The 22,979-nt window shown below is 45.6% G+C and overlaps 1 protein-coding gene across 10 annotated transcripts in view; it reads right to left on the reverse strand.

The window, feature by feature from the left end:
- The window catches only part of ANKRD6 (ankyrin repeat domain 6), a 172,125-nt gene that overhangs the window by 133,043 nt on the left and 16,103 nt on the right, over window positions 1-22,979 (reverse strand). For 5 of the 10 annotated variants that reach the window (XM_066608483.1, XM_066608528.1, XM_066608557.1 and 2 more), the window contains exon 2: window positions 10,217-10,277. The exons of 2 other annotated variants lie outside the window; for them this stretch is intronic. The gene's annotated coding sequence lies outside the window, so the exon portion shown is untranslated. Of the gene's footprint in view, window positions 1-10,216; window positions 10,278-12,031; window positions 12,051-13,595; window positions 13,709-21,079; window positions 21,097-22,979 lie in introns of those variants that run through there. 3 more of the 10 variants (XM_066608519.1, XM_066608510.1, XM_066608500.1) reach the window with 3 other exon arrangements.

Here is a 22,979-nt window from a genome sequence, read left to right on the forward strand (position 1 = left end):
TTAGGTAGGTATTTAATAGATGTTCTTTGAGTTCACTACAGGGTCAGCGGGATGGAAGGTTCTGGAGGTTGCCGGGGAAACGTTGGAGCCCTAGGATAGATGGTGATTAGTCTGAAGAAAATGGCGGGAAGAAGCCTTAAGGATTCTTCTGTGAAGCTCAGGCCCTAACAACAAGAGCTGATTGGTGGGAGTGATTGGTGAGAGAAAGCATGAGCTGGTATAAGGAGGTGCTGGCAGGGCGGCGGCTTCAGTTTATTCTACAGCAGCACAAGACTATCCCTCTTGTTTAGCTTCCAACCTGTCGCGGCATGTGCGGGTAGGTATAAAGATTTATTAAAGATTGGTTATTGGTGTAGACTTGAGCATGCAGGACTCAGTCTACGTGTTATACATGTTGGGTTTTTGAGTTAATATTTATAAGGTAACCCTGTTTAAAATAAATGCCGCGGCCTTTCAATTCCATGCTGGCGTCTGTGGTTTTCATTCCCAGTATATGTTAAGATATTAATATGAATAAGATTGCATGAACAAATCTTCAGCAATATTGCAGAAAAATAAGACATGCTGCAATTTTGCTGTCTCTAAGCATCGCTGCGAGAGGGAAAAATTACCTGCACGAGTTAAACCCTTGGAAACAATGCGTTAATGCATTGAATGAATTCTGTCCATTGCTAAAGCACCAGCCCTTACTGTGACTGCTTTTTCTTGTCAGTGCAGATATGATGCATTGGCTTTGCTATGATAATGGTGTCAGGTGCAGCACGTGCTATGTTCTTTTCATATATATATATATCAGTACTTCTGTTAGAAAGTTTTTGTCGTCCTTAACACATCTCCCACATACAGCTTTCATTGTGCTCTTGATGGCCATATGCTATGACTAAGAAACCCTGGAGGCAGGCCACACCGTCAGCCATTTCTCTCTTCTTCCAGTAACCATGACAGCAAAAAGCAAGTTCACTGCTAAGGCAGCCTAGCTTTCAAAATAACATTAAGTAATGAAACGTCTAATTTTACATTCACTGTCGCACTGCAACTTTACAAATTGGGTCCTACCAGCAATATTTCTGCTCTGCCTAATTAAAGCATCAGGCATTGTTACACCCCTAGATTGGGATGGACACAGAGTCTGACGGCCCCTGTGCAAAGCATGTAGAAGTGAGGATAGGAAGAGTGGTGAAGGCACTACCCACAGTAGTAATTAAATGCTTATGTAATAATACTTAGGACTAAGAGGTGAACAAGGTGCTTCTTTGCTGCAGGCAGGTGTGATAACCAAAAACAACGGGTGGAATGGTGCAGCCTTCAAAATACAAATTAGGAACTGCAAAACTAAGAAATTCTGACCAACTTCTCAATTATTATAAAAACAGCAAATAAACTCATTTTCAGGTACAAGACCGCTTCATCAGTACAGCTGGGTATGGCTGAACAGGAATGTGGGATGTCTGCATCGTGAATTCGGGCACCCCACTAAAGCAAACAAAATTATCTAATACCATTTAAAAATCAGAACACATAGCAAGATTCACCACAATAATGTAAGACTAATCACAGCACTAAACAGTCTAAAATAAGACAGCAATATGTATACAAATGGTGGATGATTAATCCATATAGCCATTCATGCACCCACGGGGGCAACAGGCATCCCTGTCCCAGGTTCATGTTGCCCATAGTTCAGGCAGCATGAACCGGATGGCAGAATCCCCTTAATGTGAATGGTCACCTGATGTTTGTAGCCTATGGTTACACAAAGCAGACTGTCCGCAGCAGATCTGCATCGCAAATTCTGTGTTGAAATCCACACCAAATAGCCTTTTAATGTAGATTTTGGTGAAAAATTCAACCCTTTCATTAGAAGAGGTAGAATCTACATAAAAACTCCGGTGCTATAACTGACATGCTGCTGAATGTGAATCCGTATTGCATGTCAATTTTCACACAGATTTTTTCTGCAGCGGGTAGATGAGATTTTTAATATCTACACTTTGATGCTACTATAAATGCCGTGAACTTTCTGTGTAGAGGGTACACACAGAGAATACAAGACAAATCTGCCTTGTGTGAACATGGCCTTGTGGAAATGGTGCTTAAATTCCGCACCAAAATCCACACTGGTGCTGAATTTCTCATGGAATTTGCCATGGATCAGTAGCAGGCTGCACACCTTCACTTGAAAGGGGAAAATCTGCTGCGGATCTGTGGCAAAGTGGTGCAGAACTTGATGCAGTTTTCACGTAGAAATTTCTATATTATCAAAAATTTGTACAGTATGTTTGCACATATTTGAGATATCGCAATGGAAAATGTGAAAAAAAAGACAGTTTATTTCAAAATCTTTTAAATGTTGCCGCTTTCAATAAATATACACAAATTCTATCGGTCTATTTTTACCACCTAAATAAGGTACAATATATGGTGAAAAAACAATTTCAGAATCTCTTGGATATGTAAAACCTTCACGAAGTTATTCTATGTTAAAGTGACACGTCAAATTTCCAAAATTTGGCCTGGTCATTAAGGCGCAAACAGGCTTGGTCACTAAGGCCTCATGTCCACGGGGAAAAGAAAATTTTGGATCCGCGCCCCATTGGAATGCACTGACCACCCGCGGGTAGATAAATACCCGCGGATGGTCAATAAAAGTGAATTTAAAAAAAAACTGGAGCATGGAAAAAAATGGATATTCTCCATTTAGGTGCGGGTCTCCCGCGGGGATGGCTCCCGCAGGCTTCTATTGAAGCCTATGGAAGCCATCCGGATCCGCAGGAGACCCGCGCCTGAATTAAACTCACCTACTCCGGGCGATGCAGATCTTCCTTCCTTCGCGGCAGGATCTTTTTTCTTCGGCCCGGCGGATGTGCACATCTGCCGGGCCGAAGAAAGAAGATCCGGCCGCGAAAGAAGGAAGACACGCACGGCCCGCAGCAGGTGAGTTTATTCTGATTTAATGCCTCATGTCCGCAGGGCAGGAGGGACCCTCTACGGATTCTCCCTGGAGAATCCGTAGCGGGCCTGATTTTCCCCGTGGACATTAGGCTTAAGGTGTTAACCCTTTCCAATCCACTGTCTGACCTCTGAAGACATTATGATTTAAGATTGTACATCTCTGATGTGGGAGGATGTCTGTCGGGGTTCTCTTACTGTATATTTCCAGCCTCTCTGCTGTCGGAGCCTATCCAACGTGTCACCCCATGCAGTACTGGCTTTAGCCAGCATATAGCGCCGTTGTATAACGGCAGAAAAAGAGTAAGCCCCCCTAGGAAAACCAGGATACAAATTAGATTGGAAAGGGTTAAGGGAATCTGAGCTGGTCAAACTCTGCCGTTCTCAAGTTTAGTATTTTTGTAGTACCCCTATAAAACTCTGTCTTGAAAGACAAGTTGAAATCTATTATATTATGGTCACTATTTCCCAGTCGGGTCCTGTACTAGTTCGGAAAGGTAATTATCTTTAGTTATTGATAGAAACTTATTATCTTCATGAGATCAGATTTCAGCTTCCCACTTTATATCTGGATCGTTCTCCATAATAATTACCTTGTTGGGATTTGCATTTTCATCTATTTGCTTCAGTAATAGATTTTCAGTAACTTTGCTATATTTGGTAATCTAATAGAGAACCCCGTTGAGGATTTTATTGTTTTTTGCCTCCATGTATTGTTATCCATAGAGACACCACGTTTATTTCCCATATATCTTCCAGTAGTGTATGCTTTAATTATGATCCCTTCTGAACAGACTGCAAAAGCCGTTATTATCCCAGTCGCAACTCAGCGGTCCTGACGGGAGACACTGACCTACTGCCACCACAGAGATTTGGTGGGCTGAAGGACCTATAGTGACATCCCTGCTGTGGGAGGATCCATTCTGCAATTTGGTAAAAAATACTGTATACTGGATAAGCTGACAGCAGCCACCGGGACCTGTAATAACATCACCGTCAGGTGATCACCTGTGTGGGTGGAGTCAGAGATCACATGACCAAAGGCTCATCACTGTACCCAGGAGTCTGGTGATGTGAGGAAATCAGGATGAATGTTGATGTAGCAGAGCTGTGTGTGTGTGTGTGTCATGTGTGTGAATCAGCATGTAGCAGAGCTGTGTGTGTGCGCCATACGTGTGAATCACGATGGATGTAGTAGAGCGGTGTGTGTATTAGGTGGGTTCGAGATGGATGTAGTGGAGCTGTGTGTGTGAGAATCAGGATGTAGCAAAGCTGTGTGTGTAGTGTGATGTGTAGGGTCAGGATGGATGTAGTAAAGCTGTGCTGTGTGTGTAATGTATAGGGATCATAATAAATGTACCATGTACCAGCTGTGTGTGTGAATCAGGATGTAGCAAAGCTGTGTGTGTCATGTGTGGGGTCAGGATGGATGTAGTACAGCTGTGTGTGTAATGTGTGGGGTCAGGATGGATGTAGTAGAGCTGTGCGTGTAATGTGCTGCGTGTGTAATGTGTAGGGATCATAATGGGTGTACAATGTAGCACAGCTGTATAGTGCATTGCGCTACCAAAAACACTGGTACTATAATGTCCTAATAATTAATTACTAGTCTTTATTGGAAATATTAAAACAGTTGAAGGTTAGGTGCTTGTAAGTCATCACGCATATGGGTAAATCAGAGAAGCATGTTATTCTCACAGATATCATTTAACCCTTTCCATTCCAGTGTCATTCCCGCATAGCTCCGATGTCGGACGAGAGCTGACACAAATTAAATTATAATCTGTAATAGGCAATTCCTCCCGTAGGACCCACGGTCATAAGTTCCTGAACTTGATTTCTGAGTCTTTGTAAAGTGGAAAGTTTCAATTTAGAGAGAGATGGGCTCCAGATAAACGTAGTAAGAATGGAATTTAAGAAGTGGAGGAAGTATGCTGGGACTTTTACTGGTATATGTTGGAAAGTGTATAAACATTTAGTTGTATTACCACCGTATCTTAACTAGGTCCTGCCCCTGAAAGAGGTAATTTAGACCAGTGTTTCTCAACTGCAGTCCTCAGGTACCCCCAACAAGTCATATTTTCTGGATATTCTATAGTAAGAACACCTGTGGGAATGTATGAGGCACCGACAATAATTACATCACCTGTGCAATGCTGAGGAAATCCTGAAAACATGACCTGTTGGGGGTGGGTCCTGAGGACTGGAGTTCAGAAATACTGATTTAAAATGCGTTCATATGATGTCTTTTGAGCAATAATCATTGCATGTAAATCGTTAGCTTTTCGGCCGAACAATGATTTTTAGTTCAGCATAAAAACCATTGTTTGGCCGGCCACCTGATAGCAGGGATCACACGCTGTGATTCTCCATGAGAGCGCTGATAACATTGTTTTCAGCTGCTGTCACGAAGGACAACAATAGAGCTGTATGCAGATAACAGACCGCCAGCTGTTATCTGCATACATCATAGGGAGGCTCATTTACATGCAAATTAAGCTAATAAGCTACTAATGGGCAATGCAAAATGATCGCTCAAACTGTCATTCAAGCCATCCTTTGAACAAATTTTGAGCGATCATCTTTGCGTGTAAATGGGGCTTTAGCTCCTAACTTGAATTTGGTTTTAATGAGTACTGTAAATAGTTGACACTATAGTTACTTTGAGATATTTACATTTAGAGACTACCAACAGGTTTACTGGAGATAAAAGGATAAATAATCGGCTTGGCGGCTGTGTACATAATAGCAGATTTTTGCCAATTGATATATAACCTAGAGAATTGGTCGGAGTTTGTGTTTTATAGATAGGGGAAATGACTGCTCAGGGTTTTGAAGGTAAAAGATCACATCAGCATAAAGCCCCACTATGCTTTCTCATCCTCCCAGTGAATGCCCATAATAGCAAGAGTGCAGCGTAGTTGAATTGCGAGAGCTTCTATGGCTATGGCATATAGGGCAGGAGATAAAGGGCAACCCTAACGAGTGCCGCATGAGAGGGAAAAACTACTCGATGGAATGCCGTTAATTATAACATTAGCTTTTGGGTATTGGTATATAATTTTGAAAATGTGACTCTAAAGCGAATAAGACATGTTTCTTCTACGTGCTATTTAACTGTGGATGTGAGGCATTTTTCAGGCAAAAACACCTTGCATCACTTCTGTGAAATTCTGATCCCTTGTCACGTTTCACACACGTCGGAGGATCAGTAAGTGTCTCCCATTGATTTCAATGAGAGACTTCACATCGCACTCGCGTGCACATCGCATGGCATGTAATGTGTTTGGCTGTTCCATTGAAAATAGTGGGTGATGTGTTCCGAGGGATGCGAAAAAAAATAGAACATGCAGCAATTTTTTTTTACCTCACAGCATTGTTGGGAGGGTAAAAAAATAAATAACAAATAACTCACGTGTTTGACTAAAAAGGATCCATCCATAGGAGCTCCAGCTGCAGGGGAAAATATCACCCCATAGTGATAGTAGTCATTGGCAAAGCTGATTTGGGTCTGCTAGGACCCTTCATCTCTATTATGACATGGGGCACTCGGCGGTCTGGAGTACATACAGCTTCTTGATCGCTTTTTATTAAGTTTTTTCTTGGAGATGAGGTGACCAAAAAAAGGAGAATTCTGGTGTTATTTATTTATTTTTTGGACCACGCTCTCAACGCAGGGTAAATAATGTGTTACTTTGATAGATCAGACTTTTATGGACGCAGCGATACCAAATATGTATTTTTGTTTCGATTATTTTATTATAAAAATGGCAAAAGAGCTATTTTTAAAAACTTTTATTACCTTTTATTTTTTTAATAATTAGTTAAACGTTCTTAAAAACTTATTTTTTATTTGCCAGAGGGGACATGAACATGCAATGCTTTGATCACTCCTGCAGTATAATGTAATCCTATAGCCTTACATAATACTACGATAAAACAGGCATTCTATCAAACCATGCCCCGGCTGCCATGACACCTGCACGGCACCCTGAGATCTCATAGTTGGGGTAGGTTGCACGGAACCCCAGAACATTGGCCGGGAGATTTGAATGCTGTCAGAATTGTTAACAGCTTACCTCCTGTACTATTAAGTGGTTAAAGGGTTAAGGTCACCTTCTCACGTGGCGGAAATGCTGTGGAATTTCCACTAGAGTTTACAATACAAGACATGTGGGAGAGATTTTACAAATCTTCACATGCTGAGGAATCACATTGTGGAATTCAATGTTTGAAATACAAGGGTTGAATTCCGCAGCTACTCCACAAGTGAAAATACAGCCAAATCCGCACCATTTAGATGCAAATTTAGCTACGGCAGAATTGCTACGGATATTCCGCTGTGGAATGCTTGCAGTGATTCCGCCCTGTGAGAAAGCAGCCTAAGGGTGACTACCCAGTACAGTTCTTTTTCACTGCTTTTTCACTCATTTAGCAGCATTTTTTTCCTCCAGGGGTCTATTCAGAAATTTTGCCGCAATGCGTTATTAAAAAGCCCCATAGACTCCTGGGGGAAAAAAACACAGCAAATTCGCAAACGCTAGTGGGTAGTCACCCTAAGGCCTCATGTCCACTGGCACGCACGGTTTCCAAGTGTGGAATCCCACAGCTGATTCCACCTGTGCCCGCAGCCATGAGGCAGAAAAAGACATTTACTCACCTGTACGGCTGCCGGGCGGGTCTTCTCTCTTCTGCATGGCGGATGCGCTCGGCACGTCACCGACGTCATCATGCACATCCGCCGAGCCGAAGAAAGAAGATCCGGCCGCGACGAGAGAAGATGACGCCGCAGCGAAGAGAAGAAACGGAGCGGATGGGAGGTGAGTTTATTCTTATTTATTATTATTTTCAGCGCTCATGTCCGCGGGGCAGGAGGGACCCGCTGCAGATTCTACATGGAGAATCTGCAGCGGATCTGATTTTCCCCGTGGACATGAGGCCTAAGGGCTTATTCACACAAGCGTATATTGGCCGCCCTTTTCACGGTCGCCTGATATACACTACCATCGGATGCATTGCATTCCAAATCATTAGATCACAGAGACGTATTCCCGCGGTGTAAAAGCACCGTCCAGCCAATACAGCGCTGGGAAGCAAAGATAGTCCTGGAACTATCTTTCTGGCCAGAATACGTCGGCTGCTGCATAGACTCTTATGGGAGCCAATGACAGTAGCGTGACTGCTAAACTCCTTCCCTATTCTCTCTCCTTCCCTCTGGCTATTTGCAATTGGAGGGGGCGGAATGATGGTGCAGCTAAGCTCCGCCCTGCTCTGCCCCCCCCCCCCCGTTACTGGCTGCGGACAAGGGGTGGGGAGGGAGCAGAAGCTTAGCTCCACCCCATCCCTCCCACTGCAAACAGCTGGAAAGGAGGCGAGAGGAGGTTAGTCGGCGAGGGAAGGGAGAGACAGCTGTCTCTCCCGCCCAACAGCATTGCGGCCTCGGCGTATCTGTGCCAGGACCGTACCATCTGAACAGGCGTAAAAATGGCCGGCCGGAATGCGCACCACATGTGCTATCTTTTCTGACAGGCCGTTTTTATGCACTGGAAAAATCACCCATCTGAAATGATGCATTAGAATCCAAAATTGCCATGATAAAACGCTCATTTGAATAAAGCCTGAGGCTGCCTTCACGCAGTCGTATATACACAGCTAATTACCCACATAAATACGCCGGCCATCAGAAAGAATGCATTGGATTCAATGCATTCATTCAGCTGGCCTGGTGTATTTACGTGGGTAAATAGGCTGCCTTCACACAAGCATATGTACGCAGCTAAGTGGGAATACAGTACAAAATGTTTCCAGGCTGGGAATAAAAGAAGAAAACCATTCTCACGCTTTCAAATTGCTTATGTGATTTGCTACAAACGCATCTTCTCATACAATAGCTGATTCACAGAAGAAACACACACACACATTCTGCATATACATGTATGACAAATTTAAGGCTGATTTACACACAACAATTATGGCTCAAAATTCGTTCAAACGATGGCTTTTGAGCCATAATCGTGCAGTGTAAATGCACCCATTGTTTGAGTTCTCCACGGGAGCGCTGATAACATTGTTTTAAGCTGCAGTTCCATGGCAGAACAAATGGGCTGTATGCAGATAACAGACCATCCGCTGTTATCTGCATACAGCGAAGGGAGACTGATTTACATGCAAATGAAGGTAATAAGCTGCTAATGGACATTGGTGCCTATTAGTAGCTTATGCAAAATGATCGCGCAAACTGTCAAACTATCTTTTGAAGAATTTTGAGCGATCATATTGACATGTAAATGGGGCTTTAGACTATGCACCATTAACTGCCAGTATTCTCAGAAAAGAAAGCAATTTTTTAGCATGTTCATTCTGGAATGTGAACTTCAAACACTTATTGCAAATATTTACGGCACGTGTGATGTGCTAGGCTTAGTAGTCCCATGGCTTGAAATCTGATCACTACACAACCATTATTAATTCTGCCAAATACCCGAAGCTACCTCCAATGGATAATCCACCATCAAATTACAGCCGTAATTCAATGAAATGCAATCCAAATTAATAGATAATAAACTTGTTCTTTACAAATTCCTACTTTTACGGATTGTTCCTGTTTCAGTGTTATGTGGCACAATGTCATCCTATGAAAAAAGGCTTCCCTGGTCAATGCAGATAAAATATGAAAGTCATTTCCACTTATTGACAACTAGGCCAAGTTTATAAACCGTTAGGAAGAAGGGGACTGAAGAAGCAAATTGTTACTGTACCTACATACAGGTTTCTGTTGATCTGTTGATGCTGTATATCCTCTCCTAAAGGAAGTCCAATATGAGTGGGACAAATAAAGGACATCTGCGACACCCTCTGCACTAATCCTATACAGCCTGCCAAAAAGGACCCTCCACATTTACATGTCAAAGAAAAGCTTTCCTAAAGGCCTATTGTGTGCAAGGATGGTTTCCTAAGTAGCAGCCTGGTCTAGGCAGAATTGCTTTAATTCCAGGACAACCGGTAATTTCATTTTAGTCAAGCATATGCAGGCAAATATGTGATAAATGCAGTAACTGTTTACTAATATGCATTTAATCAATCATAGTATGATTGGCGAACATGAGGAATTCTATGGCCATCTAAATATTGAAAATATAGTAAACGAAGCATGTAAAGAGGAGTATAACGACTGTGCTCACTCAATGGTAATTAATATATCTGGTATATGTACTCAACAAAAGACTTAATTCGCACTTAGAGTTTAACCCTTTCCGATCCAATTTACCTGCCATCTGCACACTCCGCATCTCTTATTTATTTCGGGTGGGAAAGTAGGTTGTGGATTCCTTGGAAATAATCAAACACATAAAAATCAATCATAATTTTCTGAGCAATTTTTTGAAAATTAAATGTGAGTTAATACGTATATTACATACATAATATTATATATGTATATTACAGTATGCAGGAGAGAGTGTAATATTCATATTCAAAAGACAGGTCCAGTGTCGGATCTCTCTCCTGCATACTGTAATATACATATGTAGAAGAGAACTCAGATGACGGACCTCTCAGTGTTAGAAACATGCTTTGGACCTCGCCCAACATGGGAGCCATGCAGGAAAATCTCAGCGTCAGCCAAGGTCCGACTGGATTGGAAAGGGTAAAAGGGGTGGTTCCATGAAAATTACTATTAATTTTTAAATCCACACTGTCTGTGTATTTGATTTGCACCCAAGTGGCTCAGGCACAACTCACATTAGACAGCACACGGACACTCGTCCATGTGCTGTCCGATTTATGGACTGGCAGCACATTGACATGCATTAGCACGTCCTGATTGTTGTCCACGATAAGGACAAGAATATGAGATGCAATCAGTTTTTTCAATAATGTAATCTTTGTGGCAGATTGCCCTGTCTGTCCCCCTAATAATGGAGTCTCCCACCACCAGGACTTGTCTAGCTACCCTGCGCTCCCCTTCCATTTCTTACTGGAGCAGTCATCCCCCTGGCGGTTAGAGGGCATGTCGTGCTGCAGAATTGCTAACCCTGTAATGGCATCCCCCCTCATTTGCCAACTTTGCAAACTTGTTGGGGTGTGCCAGTTCAGAACTAGCCTGCCTGGTTCTCTTTCCTCTACCCCTTCTGTCATTCAGCTAGCTGCCTGCTCCCCCAAACTACCATCCACCCCCACATCTCCACCAACGAGCAGCAAACTCATTTCCATATTGTCAATGTATCTCAGTGTTGCAAGTTGCTCATTAAGATCCAGGATCTGGGCTTCCAAATGCGCAACGTACTCGCATCTCATACAACAGCATGCACCCTCAACCGGCTGTTCAAGGACTGTATATATTGCACAAGATGCACACCAGACAGCACTGTCCTCCGGCCAAGCGTGGAGGACATTCTAGTGGGGATCTACTGTTTAACTTAAAAAGAGACGAAAAAGAACTAGATCACATTCCTCACACACCTCTGCCCATTTGCTCCCTCTCATGCGCCTCTCACAGAATATCTGAGCCAGCTCAGCAGCAACCGTCACAGCTCCTCTACTCCCTGGTCGGCCTGACGATGACATCAACCACTAGGCGAAGGTTCAGCGTCGGGACTCCTATCACTCACTAGGGTCCACTCTCTGCCGTCGGCACTTCTGGCTTCAGGTCTCTCTCCTCCTCTCCACACTGGATGGGATCCCTCGAGTGGCTGCTCTGCAGCCACAGAAGCCAGCTCACCTGGCAGCTCCGATGCGTCCTTCATGCCTGCTCCCCTGGTTCCTGCCTGACGTCCCTTCCGGTCAGTGACTGACTCATGTGTGGTCTCAGCACTCAGCAGAAAATGTGCAATTACAGCAAGTCAGGTGACCGCTGCAGCCAATCAGAGCCCACAGCATCACCACTCATTTTTCTGGCATCCTGGCATCGGCGTTCACAACCTTAGCTCCATGATGCAAGGAGTTCGGGAACATGATATTGCAGCCTCCAATTGGCTGCAGAAGTCACCTGACTACCTGTGACATCAGCTGTCACAACAAACACATGGACTGAAGCGCTGGACAGGTAAGTACTGCTCAGTTTATTATTTTACTGCAGACATACCTAATAAAGGGATGTTGTCCAGTAACCAGTAAACCCCTTTAACCCTTGTGTGGTACCAGTTTCAAACTGCAAGACAGAAATAAACATGGCTGGGGTCAAACAGACCCCATGATAGCACACAAGGGTTAAGCTGTGTTTTCAGGATTTTTTTCTTGTTTGGCCTTCTTGTCTTGTCCTAGTCTTTCCCCTTCTTTTATTTCCTGCTCTCCCTGCCTCCACTGTTACCTTAATACTCACTAAATCATCCAGATGAGCAGTCTCAGAATATAGGTGTAATGTCATCAACCCCCTCCTTTATACTTTTTTTAGGGACACTAATGGGAAACATCAGTTTTTGCAATTACAACAGGAGAGGGCTTAACATCCTTGTAAAGTGACACCAGATTCTTTATCTCCAGAAACAAAAAGTGTCAATTGCAACACTGCAATAAACCCATTTTAGGTCTTCCTCTATGCCCAAATGCGAGACCAAACAATTTCCCACTTAGTTCTATAGCACCAACCCACTCCCCTCTCTCATGTACGTTTGTACAAGAATCTAAAGAAGTGATAAGAACATGTGAATGTCTAGCTCCCTTGCATCAGAAGGTGGATGTAGAACAGTATGTAACTTGGACTTGATCCCATCCGGTAAAATAATTCAATTAGAGAAATAGCTTCCTAGGCACCAAAGCAACTCTCCCTGCTGCGCTGAGTGGCATTTCCCAGGTCCAGCGCCATGTCCTCTGCTGTCATCTGTCCATACTTTAATACTGTAGGGTCTTTGTTCTAACAGCACATGTACCCGTAGGCAGTTAGGCTCAGATTTCAAGTTCTCAATTAGAAAAAAAAAAAGAAAATTGCTTAATAACATTATGTTTTTGTGAAGTAAGGGAGGATTAGTTTTCAGAAAGCAAATCTGGATTTGCTCTTAAGAAATACCTTAGTTTTAACCTTTGTGTCTCTGGGGAAAAAAGCTAAAAGCAGCCATGCCACTCTTTGATTAACCGTATTCTCACAAAGATGTACATGTATTTTAAATGTATGTAAAATTCTTGTCTGTGGTAAAATGCTTGTGGATCCTAATGAAAAAGACAAGTGGACATCTAAACAACAGATAGGCCGCCTGCAGACGGGCGGAAATTCTGCGGCAGGATTTCCGCCGCTGGAAGCTGCCATAGGACTGCGTTAACAAACGCAATCCTATGCAGACGGCTGCGGTTTGGCCGCGCAAAATCTCGTGCGGCAAACAAACCGCGACATGTTCTATTTCTGTGCGGGGCTCGCAGAGCCCCGCACAGACACGTCACTCACCCGCCGCCAGCGCCGGTTGCCCGGCAGCGCACATGAAAGATCTGGAGCTGCGGGGCGCGGGTGAGTACGCGCTGCTCTCTCCAGGCGCTTGGATCGGGTCCCACGATGAGAATTCTCGCTGCCGGATCCGACCCGGCAGTCTGCAGGCGGCCATATTCTTTTTATTATTTATCAATAATGTTTCTAAGACAGATTAGGCACAATATTTCTTAATTAATTTGGATGTGTAACAATCTCTTACAGCTCATGATAAAAAATAGATTATACCTACCCGATAATCGGGTTTCCAGGAGTCTCCACGACAGCACCAATTGAGATTGCCTCCTCCTGATAGGACAGGAACACACCGAGAGGTTAAAAGCTCCCCCCCTTCCCTCAGTGGATTCTAACAAATTGCCGGCGTAGGAGCTTAAATTAAATTTTTTCCCCCCAACTGGGGGTTTTTTTGGGGGAAAATTATATTCTATAATTTCTTTTCTATCAATTTAGGGGGGGAAGGTACGGGTGCTGCCGTGGACACTCCTGGAAACCCGATTATCGGGTAGGTATAATCTATTTTTTCCCCAGTCGTCTCCACGACAGCACTAATTGAGACGTACCAACTAAAGTTTCCCTAGGGTGGGATTGCTGCCGAGAGGACTTTGCGGCCAAAGGCCATGTCCTCGTCCTGCTGCACTTTTACCCTATAGTGTTTAACGAACGTGTGGGGTTTCTTCCAGACTGTGGCTTTGCATATCTGCTCGACCGAAGCTGAGCTATGTTCGGCCCATGAGGATGCTACTGCCCTTGTAGAATGGGCTTTAAGAGCTAAGGTGATTTCCTTCCCGAGGGCCTTATAGGACTCTATGATGGCCAGGCAGATCCACCTGGCTATGGAGCTTTTTGCTGCTTTGCTCCCTTTGTTTGGGCCACTGAACTGGACCAACAGGTTGTCGTCCCGTCTCCAGTGGCTTGTCGTGTCTATGTAGCCTAGGACTGCTCTCCTAACGTCCAGGCAGTTTAGGGTTTTTTCTTCTTCGTTTTTAGGCTTACTGAAGAAGGAGGGAATTATTATGTCTTGTGACCTATGAAAATGTGATACTACTTTTGGCATGAAGGCAGGGTCCATTTTAAATACTAATTTGGAGTCCGAGATTTTCAGGAACGGGTGGCGAATGGACAGAGCCTGCAACGCGCTAACTCGCCTTGCGGAGGTGATGGCTACTAGGAAAACGGTCTTGATCGTAAGCATTTTTATTGTTAATGCTTCGATCGGCTCGAATGGTTCCGTTGTCATGGCTTTTAGGGCCCAATTAAGGTTCCAGTCTGGGCAAACATTTATGGGCCTGGGTCGCAGTCTAGCTGCTGCTGTCAGGAACCTGCTGACCCATCTGTTTTCTGCGAACTTTGTGTCGCATATAGCGCTAAGGGCTGCGATCTGGACTCTCAGGGTACTTGGAGAGAGGCCCATTTCTAGACCCTCCTGCAAGAACTCTAACATCAGAGGGATATCCGGGATGAAATCCCGGGAATCCCTTCCCTGTCTCCATGAGAAAAACCTTCTCCAAACCTTCTGGTAGATAAGGTGGATCGTCTTTTTCCTGCTGGACATTAGTGTTTCGACCACTCTCTCGGAGAACCCCTTCCCTCTTAGTGAGGATTCCTCAAGAGCCATGCTGTTAAATGGAGCCTGTCTATGCCCGGGTGGTTCAGTGGCCCCTGTGATAGCAGGTCTGTCCAGGTAGGAAAGGTGACTGGGACCTGGATGCTCAGTGTTGTCAGGAGACCGAACCAACTTCTCTTCGGCCAGAAGGGGGGGGGGGGTCACCAGGATTAGTGTGCATACCTGGATTCTGAAATGTTGTAAGACCCTGAGGATCAGCTATATCGGAGGAAAGGCTTACGCCAGCCCCTCTCCCCAGTCCTGGCCTAGGGCATCTATTGCTGTAGGACGATCTCCTGGCCGGAGGGAGAAGAAGTTGCTTACTTTGCCGTTCTCCCTGGTTGCGAATAGGTCTAATTGTGGGGTCCCCCACCGGTTGGTCAGGATTCTGAATGCTTCCTGGGAGAGACCACTCTCCTGGGTCTAACTGCCTCCTGCTGAGAAAATCAGCTTTTTGATTTAGTGTTCCCTTCAACTGTGTTGCCGTTATCGAAAGGATCCGGCCCTCTGCCCAGCTGAAAATTTTTTGCGCAATGTTTTGCAGGGCAGGAGACCTTGTGCCCTCCTGGTGCCAAATATGGGTGACCGCGGTGGTATTGTCCGACAATATCTTTATGTGCTGGTTCTGTAGCGAGTTTCCTAACTGCTGTAGGACCTGCCATACGGCCTGTAGTTCCCTGTAATTTGAGGATTGGTCTCCTATCCTCTGTGGCCATAGGCCCTGAAGGAACTGGTCCTCCACATGCGCTTGCGTCCGTTGTGATGTGCGTGGTCAGGTTCTGTATCCAGTGGACCCCTCTCCGCAGGTTCGCTGGGGATGTCCACCAACGCAGGGATGTTTTTACTGTGTTTGGGATGTACATTCTTGCCCCTAGAGAGGACTGTTTTTTGTCCCACGTGGATAGGACTGAGGCTTGCAGAGCTCTGGTGTGAGCCTGGGTCCATGCTACTCCTGGAATGCATGACGTCAGGAGAGACATGGCTTCCCGAATTGTGTAGGATTGTCTCCGTAGGAAGATTTTGACCAGCCGTCGGATTTTTTGTATTTTTTCCTCGGGCAGGCAGGAGCATTGAGATTCTGAGTTGAGCGCTATGCCCAGAAACGTCTTTTCCTTGCCGGGGTTTAAGCTGGATTTTTCCCCGTTTATGACCCATCCTAGGGACTGGAGAAGTTCTAGCACTATCTCCAGGTATTTTGTTAGGAGCTCCCTGGACTCTGCTATTATCAAAATATCGTCCAGGTAGGGTATTATTAGGATCGACTTCTTCCTCAGGTAGGCGGCTACCTCTGCCATAATTTTGGTGAAAATCCTGGGTGCTGAGGAAATCCCGAAAGGCAGGCATCTGAATTGATTGTGCTCTATTCCTTTGCCCATACCAACTGCGAACCTTAGGTATTTCTGAGACCCCTTGTGGAGCGGCACGTGGAAATAAGCGTCTTTTAGACGGATGGATGCCATGTAGGCTCCTCTGGGAATCAACTTTATTGCTGAAGAGATGGACTCCATTTTGAATTTCCTGTATCTGACGCAGGCATTCAGAGGCTTCAGATTCACCATCATCCGCTGTTTCCCGCTGGGTATTCTTACTAGGAAGAGCCTGGAATAATGGTACTGGGTTTCCTCGTTTCGAGGTACGGGGGATATTGCGTTTAGTTGTGGTAGCTCCCGAACGCTTTGCCTTAGTAGGTGTAACTGTTGCCCTGAACCTCCTGTGGTAACGAATTTCCTTCTGAGGAGGGACACCAGTTCTATCTGGTATCCCTGCTGTAAGATCTTTGGGATCCATGTGCCTTCGCAAATCGCGGCCCATTGATCCGCAAAGCTCCCCAGCCTTGCCCCTACGGGGATGGCGTCAGGGTCTCTGCTTTTTGGCTCCCCCTGGTGGGGGTTAAAGAAGATATTCCTTCCTCTGCCCCCCTTAGGGTAACTCCAACGTCCTGTCTTGCCCTTGCCTCGGTAGGTCTCGGGCTGTTGCACTGGGGCACGGAAGAAGGTCTTCCCTCTCTGTGGCTTTTCTTCCGGGAACCCCCTCTTTCTGTCGGCCGCCTTCTCCAGGATCTTGTCTAAGTCCGGTCCGAACAGAAACTGGCCGTAGAACGGGAGGGCGCATAGCTTATTTTTAAGAGGCTAGGTCCCCTGACCACGACTTCAGCCATAACACCCGTCTGGCTGAGTTACACCGGGCTGTAGCTTTCGCCGAGAGCTTGACTGTTTCGGCTGCTGCATCTGCTAGGAAATGTGTTGCCATCCGTAGGATAGGGAGCAAGTTTAGGATCTGTTCCCTTGGCGTTTTATGGTTCAAAAGTTTTTTATTTATTTTGTCTGTTATATAAATGCGAAGATTACAAAATTGTAGTGTCATTTTCATCAAATAAACTTTTTCTACTGAAACAGACTATCTTAACTGTAACATTAACCATGATGCTAACAACAGTAGTTTGTAACTCTCATGTAGGTGTCTTAAATCTCTGAATTCAGTTACTGATTGGTTAATACAGTCAACAAAACAAAAAAAAAAAAAAAAAAGCTGAACAGTTATAATGTTGTAACTTCCTATGAAAAGAACTATAGAGATAGAGAAAGGAGTTAAGAGAATAGAAGTATTTAGAGAAAAAAAAAAAAAGGGGGGGGGGGGGGGAGTTGGAGGAAAGGATCGGGGGGGGGGGGGGGGGGGGCGACATCGCACGCCACAAGATGGCTGTTACAGTTTCAAGGTCTGACGGCGTCAGAGGGGTTGCTGACTATGTTCGTGTTGGGGGGTAACCCCCTTTCTAGCCAGAGGTCAAGGTCGCGGGAGAAGCGGAACTGATTCCACGACATCCAAGTGGCTTGGTACTTATCAAATCTCATCGCGTCCCTGGCACATAGTTCCTCCATATATTTTATGCGGTCCAGCTCCTCTAGCCACATTAGTCTGGAGGGGGGGGTTGGTGATTTCCATTTCTTAGGAATTATCTGGCGCATTGCCAGGACGAAGAATCTTAACAGGGAGCTTTTTGATTGTGCCAGCGTGCCTGGGAACATTGACAATAATGCTATCTCGGGAGTTAGTTGTATTTGGTTTCTACTAACTGCGATGTAGAGGGAGTTGATCTCCCGCCAGAGGGGGCAGATCAGCGGACAATCCCACCAGATATGTATAAATGTTCCAGTTCCCGTTATGCATCTCCAGCAGCTATCCGGATACTGGGGGAGCAATCTCGCCAATCTTGCTGGTGTCCGATACCATCTGGTTAAGATTTTATAATTTAGTTCCTGTAGTTTACTGGATGTATTTATTTTGTGAGTCAAAATATAGGCCTTTGCCCATGATTCCTCTGAGGGTGTAGTGTTCAGCTCTCTCCCCCACTCCCGCTCCAGCGCCTTGTTACAGTGTTGTGTGTCTTCAACCAAGAGCATCCGATATAGGTTTGATATTTTGTGGTGGTCCTTGGGGGTCGTGATGCACAGGTTTTCGAAGGGAGTGATAGGGCGCCTCAGCTGATGTATGTCCCCCAATGAGCCCACATAATGGCCTAATTGTAGGTACTGAAACCACGCTCCGGGATGGGGCCGCTGTTCCTCTATGATCTCGTGCAGTGGTTTAATACCGGTGTCCGAGATTACGTCCCGTACTCTTGGGATCGTGTTTGTTATCATATTAGTCAATGCGGATCCCCGCAGGAAAGAGGGGGCATCAGGATTGCCCACCAGGGGTGTGAGTGGGCCCGGTCTGCGGATCAGGCCTGTCTTAGTCGCAGGACCTACCCAGGCCGTCACCATGTCTTCTATAAATGGGGATAGTCCCATCCCTCTGTGTTTCCCCCTGCCTGGCAGCCATATAATCCCCTTGCCCTGGAAATGTGTCATGTCCTGCTCCGCTTCGACCCACAGTTTCTGTGATCTGCCGTGAAGGAGGTCAAGGATTCGTTTGGACAGCGTCGCTCTGTAGTATAGGGTTATATTCGGGACTCCCATGCCGCCTGATTCTCTTAAGCTGGTTAGGGCTTTCCACTTGCGCCTGGGTTTGGTGCCTCCCCATATGAAGCCCATGATTGCTTTCCTAACCCTTGCCAGAAAATAGCCCGGTAAGGCGACAGGGATTGTCTGGAGGATGTAAAGAAACCTCGGAAGGGCATTCATTTTTACTGTGCTGATCCTCCCAAACCATGACAAAGAGATTTCCTTCCATCTATTAAAGTCTGACTCTAATTTGGTTAGGAGAGGCACATAATTTTTTGTAAAGAGTTTTTCTGGATCTGTAGTGAGCACCGTTCCCAAGTACGTTATTTCTTCTGTTTTCCATTGGAATGGAAGAGTTGGTTTTAAGGCTTCGACTTCTGTATTTGACAGGGTTACATTTAGGATCAATGATTTGCTTAGATTGACTTTAAAATTGGATAGTCTACCAAATCTTTTAAACTCTTCTAATATGTTAGGGAGTGCTATTCTAGGATTTCTGATATAGATCAACAAATCATCTGCGTATAACGCTACTTTATGTTCATTTTCTCCTGTTTTAATGCCTTGCAGGTTGGGATTCGTCCTAAGAGCACTCGCCAGGGTCTCCATGACTAGGATATATAGGGAGGGGGACAGGGGACAGCCTTGTCGGGTGCCGTTGTGGATGTGGACCGGGCATGACATCAGGCCGTTGACCCTTACGCGGGCTGAGGGGTCCCTGTATAGTGCCATCACCCAGTAGATGAACCTGGGTCCGAGGCCAATGCGTTGTAGTATCGCCTCCATGAATCCCCAGCTCACCCTATCAAACGCCTTCTCGGCGTCCACCGAGAGTAGGCATAGGGGCTCCCCGAGCTTACGGGCCCTAGACATCAAGGCCAGTGTTCTTATTGTGCTGTCCCCCGCCTCCCTCCCCGCGACAAAGCCCACCTGGTCTCTATGTACCAGTGTTGGGATACATGTCTGTAGACGTGCTGCCAGGATTTTTGCAAATATTTTTGTGTCTATATTTAGAAGGGATATCGGCCTGTAGCTGCCGCAGGCTGCTGGGTCTTTACCTGGTTTAGGTATCACAGTTATTACTGCCTGTAGTGCCTGGGCAGGGAAGGGGCAAGACCCCGATATGGAATTGAATGCGTTAAGCATCAGTGGGGTTAATTTTTCTCCTAAGAGTTTGAAGAAGCGTGGGGTGTAGCCATCAGGCCCCGGGCTTTTGCCATTTTTGAGGGATTGGATTGCCTCTTATTTCCTGGGGGGAGATGTCCTCTTCTAGGGTCTTCTGTATTGTCTCTGTTATCTTTTTTTGGGCGTAGTTGGCTAAATACTCGTCTCTATCCTGGATTAGTTCTATGTTTTGTTCCCTATATCTGTCCGTTAGGTTGTATAGGTTGTGATAATAGTTATAGAAATTGTCAATTATTTCGGTGTTGGTATGGACCAGTCCGCCTCCTGGGGTTTGAGTTGCGAAGACGTATGATTGAGGTGCACGGGGATTCAGGGCCCTAGCTAATCCTCTACTACATTTATTGCCGTATTCATAAAATTTTCCTCGGGCTCTATCCCTTTGGCACAATGAGGTCTGGTCCATGAGGAGGAGTATTTTATTTCGGGTTGCGGATATTTCTGCTGATCTGATTTCCTGTGTTGCTTTTTTGTTTAGGTTCTCTAGATGACTTAGATGGTCAAGAAGGCCTTTTAAGGTATTCGCCCTTTCTCTTTTTAACCGTGCCCCGTGTGAGATAAGGACTCCACGGATCACGCACTTAAGTGCTTCCCACTTTATCGGCGCAGGCGTGGGGTCGGCGGTGTGATTGTTCGTAAAATTTTCGATAGTCTGCTGAATCTCCTGCACGCAAATTGCATCATTCAGCAGATTATCATTTAGGCGCCAGTTAAATTCCTTCTTCTCTCCATGTTTCCCTCTCAGTGATCCCCATACCGGAGCGTGGTCAGACCATATGAGGGACCCTATCGAGCTGAGGGGGTTTCGGTCAAGGAGTTTGTGTGAGACAAATAAATAGTCTAAGCGCTGATAGCAGTTGTGGGAGGGCGAGTAAAAACTATAGTCTTTTGTCTTTGGGTGTAATGTCCTCCACATGTCAACCAGTCTAAGACTGTGTAGCTCCTTGCGGAGTCTGCGTAGTGCTGTGTGTGCGGTTTTGGACTTACCCCCAGAGGAATCGAGCGCCGGATCCAGGCTAAGGTTGAGGTTGCCTCCGAGGATAATGTTGGAGCCGTCCGCAAAGGCCTTCAGCGCCCCCAGTATCCGGATTCCAAAGCATACCTGTGCTTGATTCGGGAAATATACGTTAGCGAAAGTCAGAATTTCACTTCCAGTTTGGATTTTTAGAAAGAGATATCGTCCCTCTGGATCTACTGATGAGGAGATAAATTTGTGGGGGAACTGTCTATGGATTGCAATTGATGTGCCTCCTGCTTTTTTGGTGGGGTGTGGGCTATGGTGCCAGGTGGTGTAATTGCGGTTTTTGATTTTGGGGATTTTGTGGGCCTGGAAATGTGTCTCCTGCAAAAGGGCTACCATGATTTTGTTTCTATGCAGGTGATCCAAAATCTGTCCCCTCTTGGCGGGTTCGTTCACCCCTCTTACATTGTATGTGCCAAATGTGATGTCGTCCATTTATGGCCTCGGTTGAGTGGGGCTGGGGGAGGGTAGATTTTGAGGGGGTGAGAGAGTGGGAGAAGAAAGAGACTGGGAGAGAAGGTGTAAGAGGGGGGAGAGGTAAGGGTAAGGTTTTGTTTACCAAACCTTGTGCAGCCACAGACAGCTGCAGGTGGTTTCGTGGTGAGGTGTTAGCACAATGCTAGTAGTCGCTGTGTTATGCGACGGTTCACCCTGGGTGGGAAGCGGCGGGAGGCCTGCAAGAATGAGGTCAGACCCCGGTCGTCTCCCTCTCCAGAGTGAATATGGGTAGGCTGAGGTACCCGTAAGGGGTCCTATTCATACATAATGCCTCCAAATTTTGGCGAATTTAAACTGCAATACAATCTAAACATGAACTCTATAAACTTTAAACGAGCTATGTTAGTACAATCAACAGGCGGATTGTGTCGACGGTGGTACTGGATTTTTCATTAATGGGGCGAGGGCCCTGAAATGAAGTCCCGAGACTATGTAGGTCTTATGAAGTGCCAGGGCACGGTTTCAGGTGTCTGCCACGGGTCCTCTGCGTCGTTCTCGTCGGCGCTTGGGTTGGGCCGTTTGCCACTGCTCTTTGGTCTTCTGTGTAAGTAGGTTCGGCATTGTGGGCCAGTCTGGGAGATTGATCTGCGGGAGCTGGAATGTTCCTAGGAACTTGGGCAAATCTCCCAGTGAACGTAGTGTTGATGTTTTGCCCTCCTTTGTGGCCGTCAGAGAAAACGGGAACCCCCAGCGATATGAAATATTATTATCTTTAAGTGCTGTTAAGAGCGGTTTCAGGGCTCCTCTGAGCCGGAGTGTGTGGCGCGCTAGATCTTGCAATATTATAATCGGTCTGTCTTTGTGTAGGAGGTCTCCTTTCTCCCTAGCGGCGCGCAGTATAGCATCTTTATCCTTATAAAAGTGAATTCTACAAATTATATCTCTGGGTCGTTTGGGATCTGTAGCTTTTGGCCCCAATGCTCTGTGGATTCTGTCCATCATAACAGGGTTGTCTGGTGTGCGACCCAGGAGCTGTAAGAAGAGTGTTTGTGCCCAGTCTTCTAATTGGTGGCCCTCGATTTCCTCTGTTACCCCTCGTATGCGTAAATTATTTCTTCGGTTTCTGTTCTCGAGGTCATCGAGGTGCATTGTAAGATTATGGATTTGATCTGCCTGATACTGAATGGCTTGTTTGTGTGATTCGAGTATCGCTGTTGTTTCTTCCTGGGTTTCCTCTACCTCTATGAGTCTATGGCCCATTTGCTGTATGTCTGTGTGAATCCGCTCAAATGCTTGTTTGTTCGATGTCTCAAGCCTGGTGAACAGGGCATGCAGTTCGTCTTTGGTGGGTATAGACATAATGCGCGTTTTCCATGCGTCTCTATCCTCCATGCCCGTGTTTTTTATGTTTATGGTACGTTCTGGGCT

This window comes from Eleutherodactylus coqui, chromosome 1 (genome assembly GCF_035609145.1).
Source record: "Eleutherodactylus coqui strain aEleCoq1 chromosome 1, aEleCoq1.hap1, whole genome shotgun sequence".
NCBI lineage: Eukaryota > Metazoa > Chordata > Amphibia > Anura > Eleutherodactylidae > Eleutherodactylus > Eleutherodactylus coqui.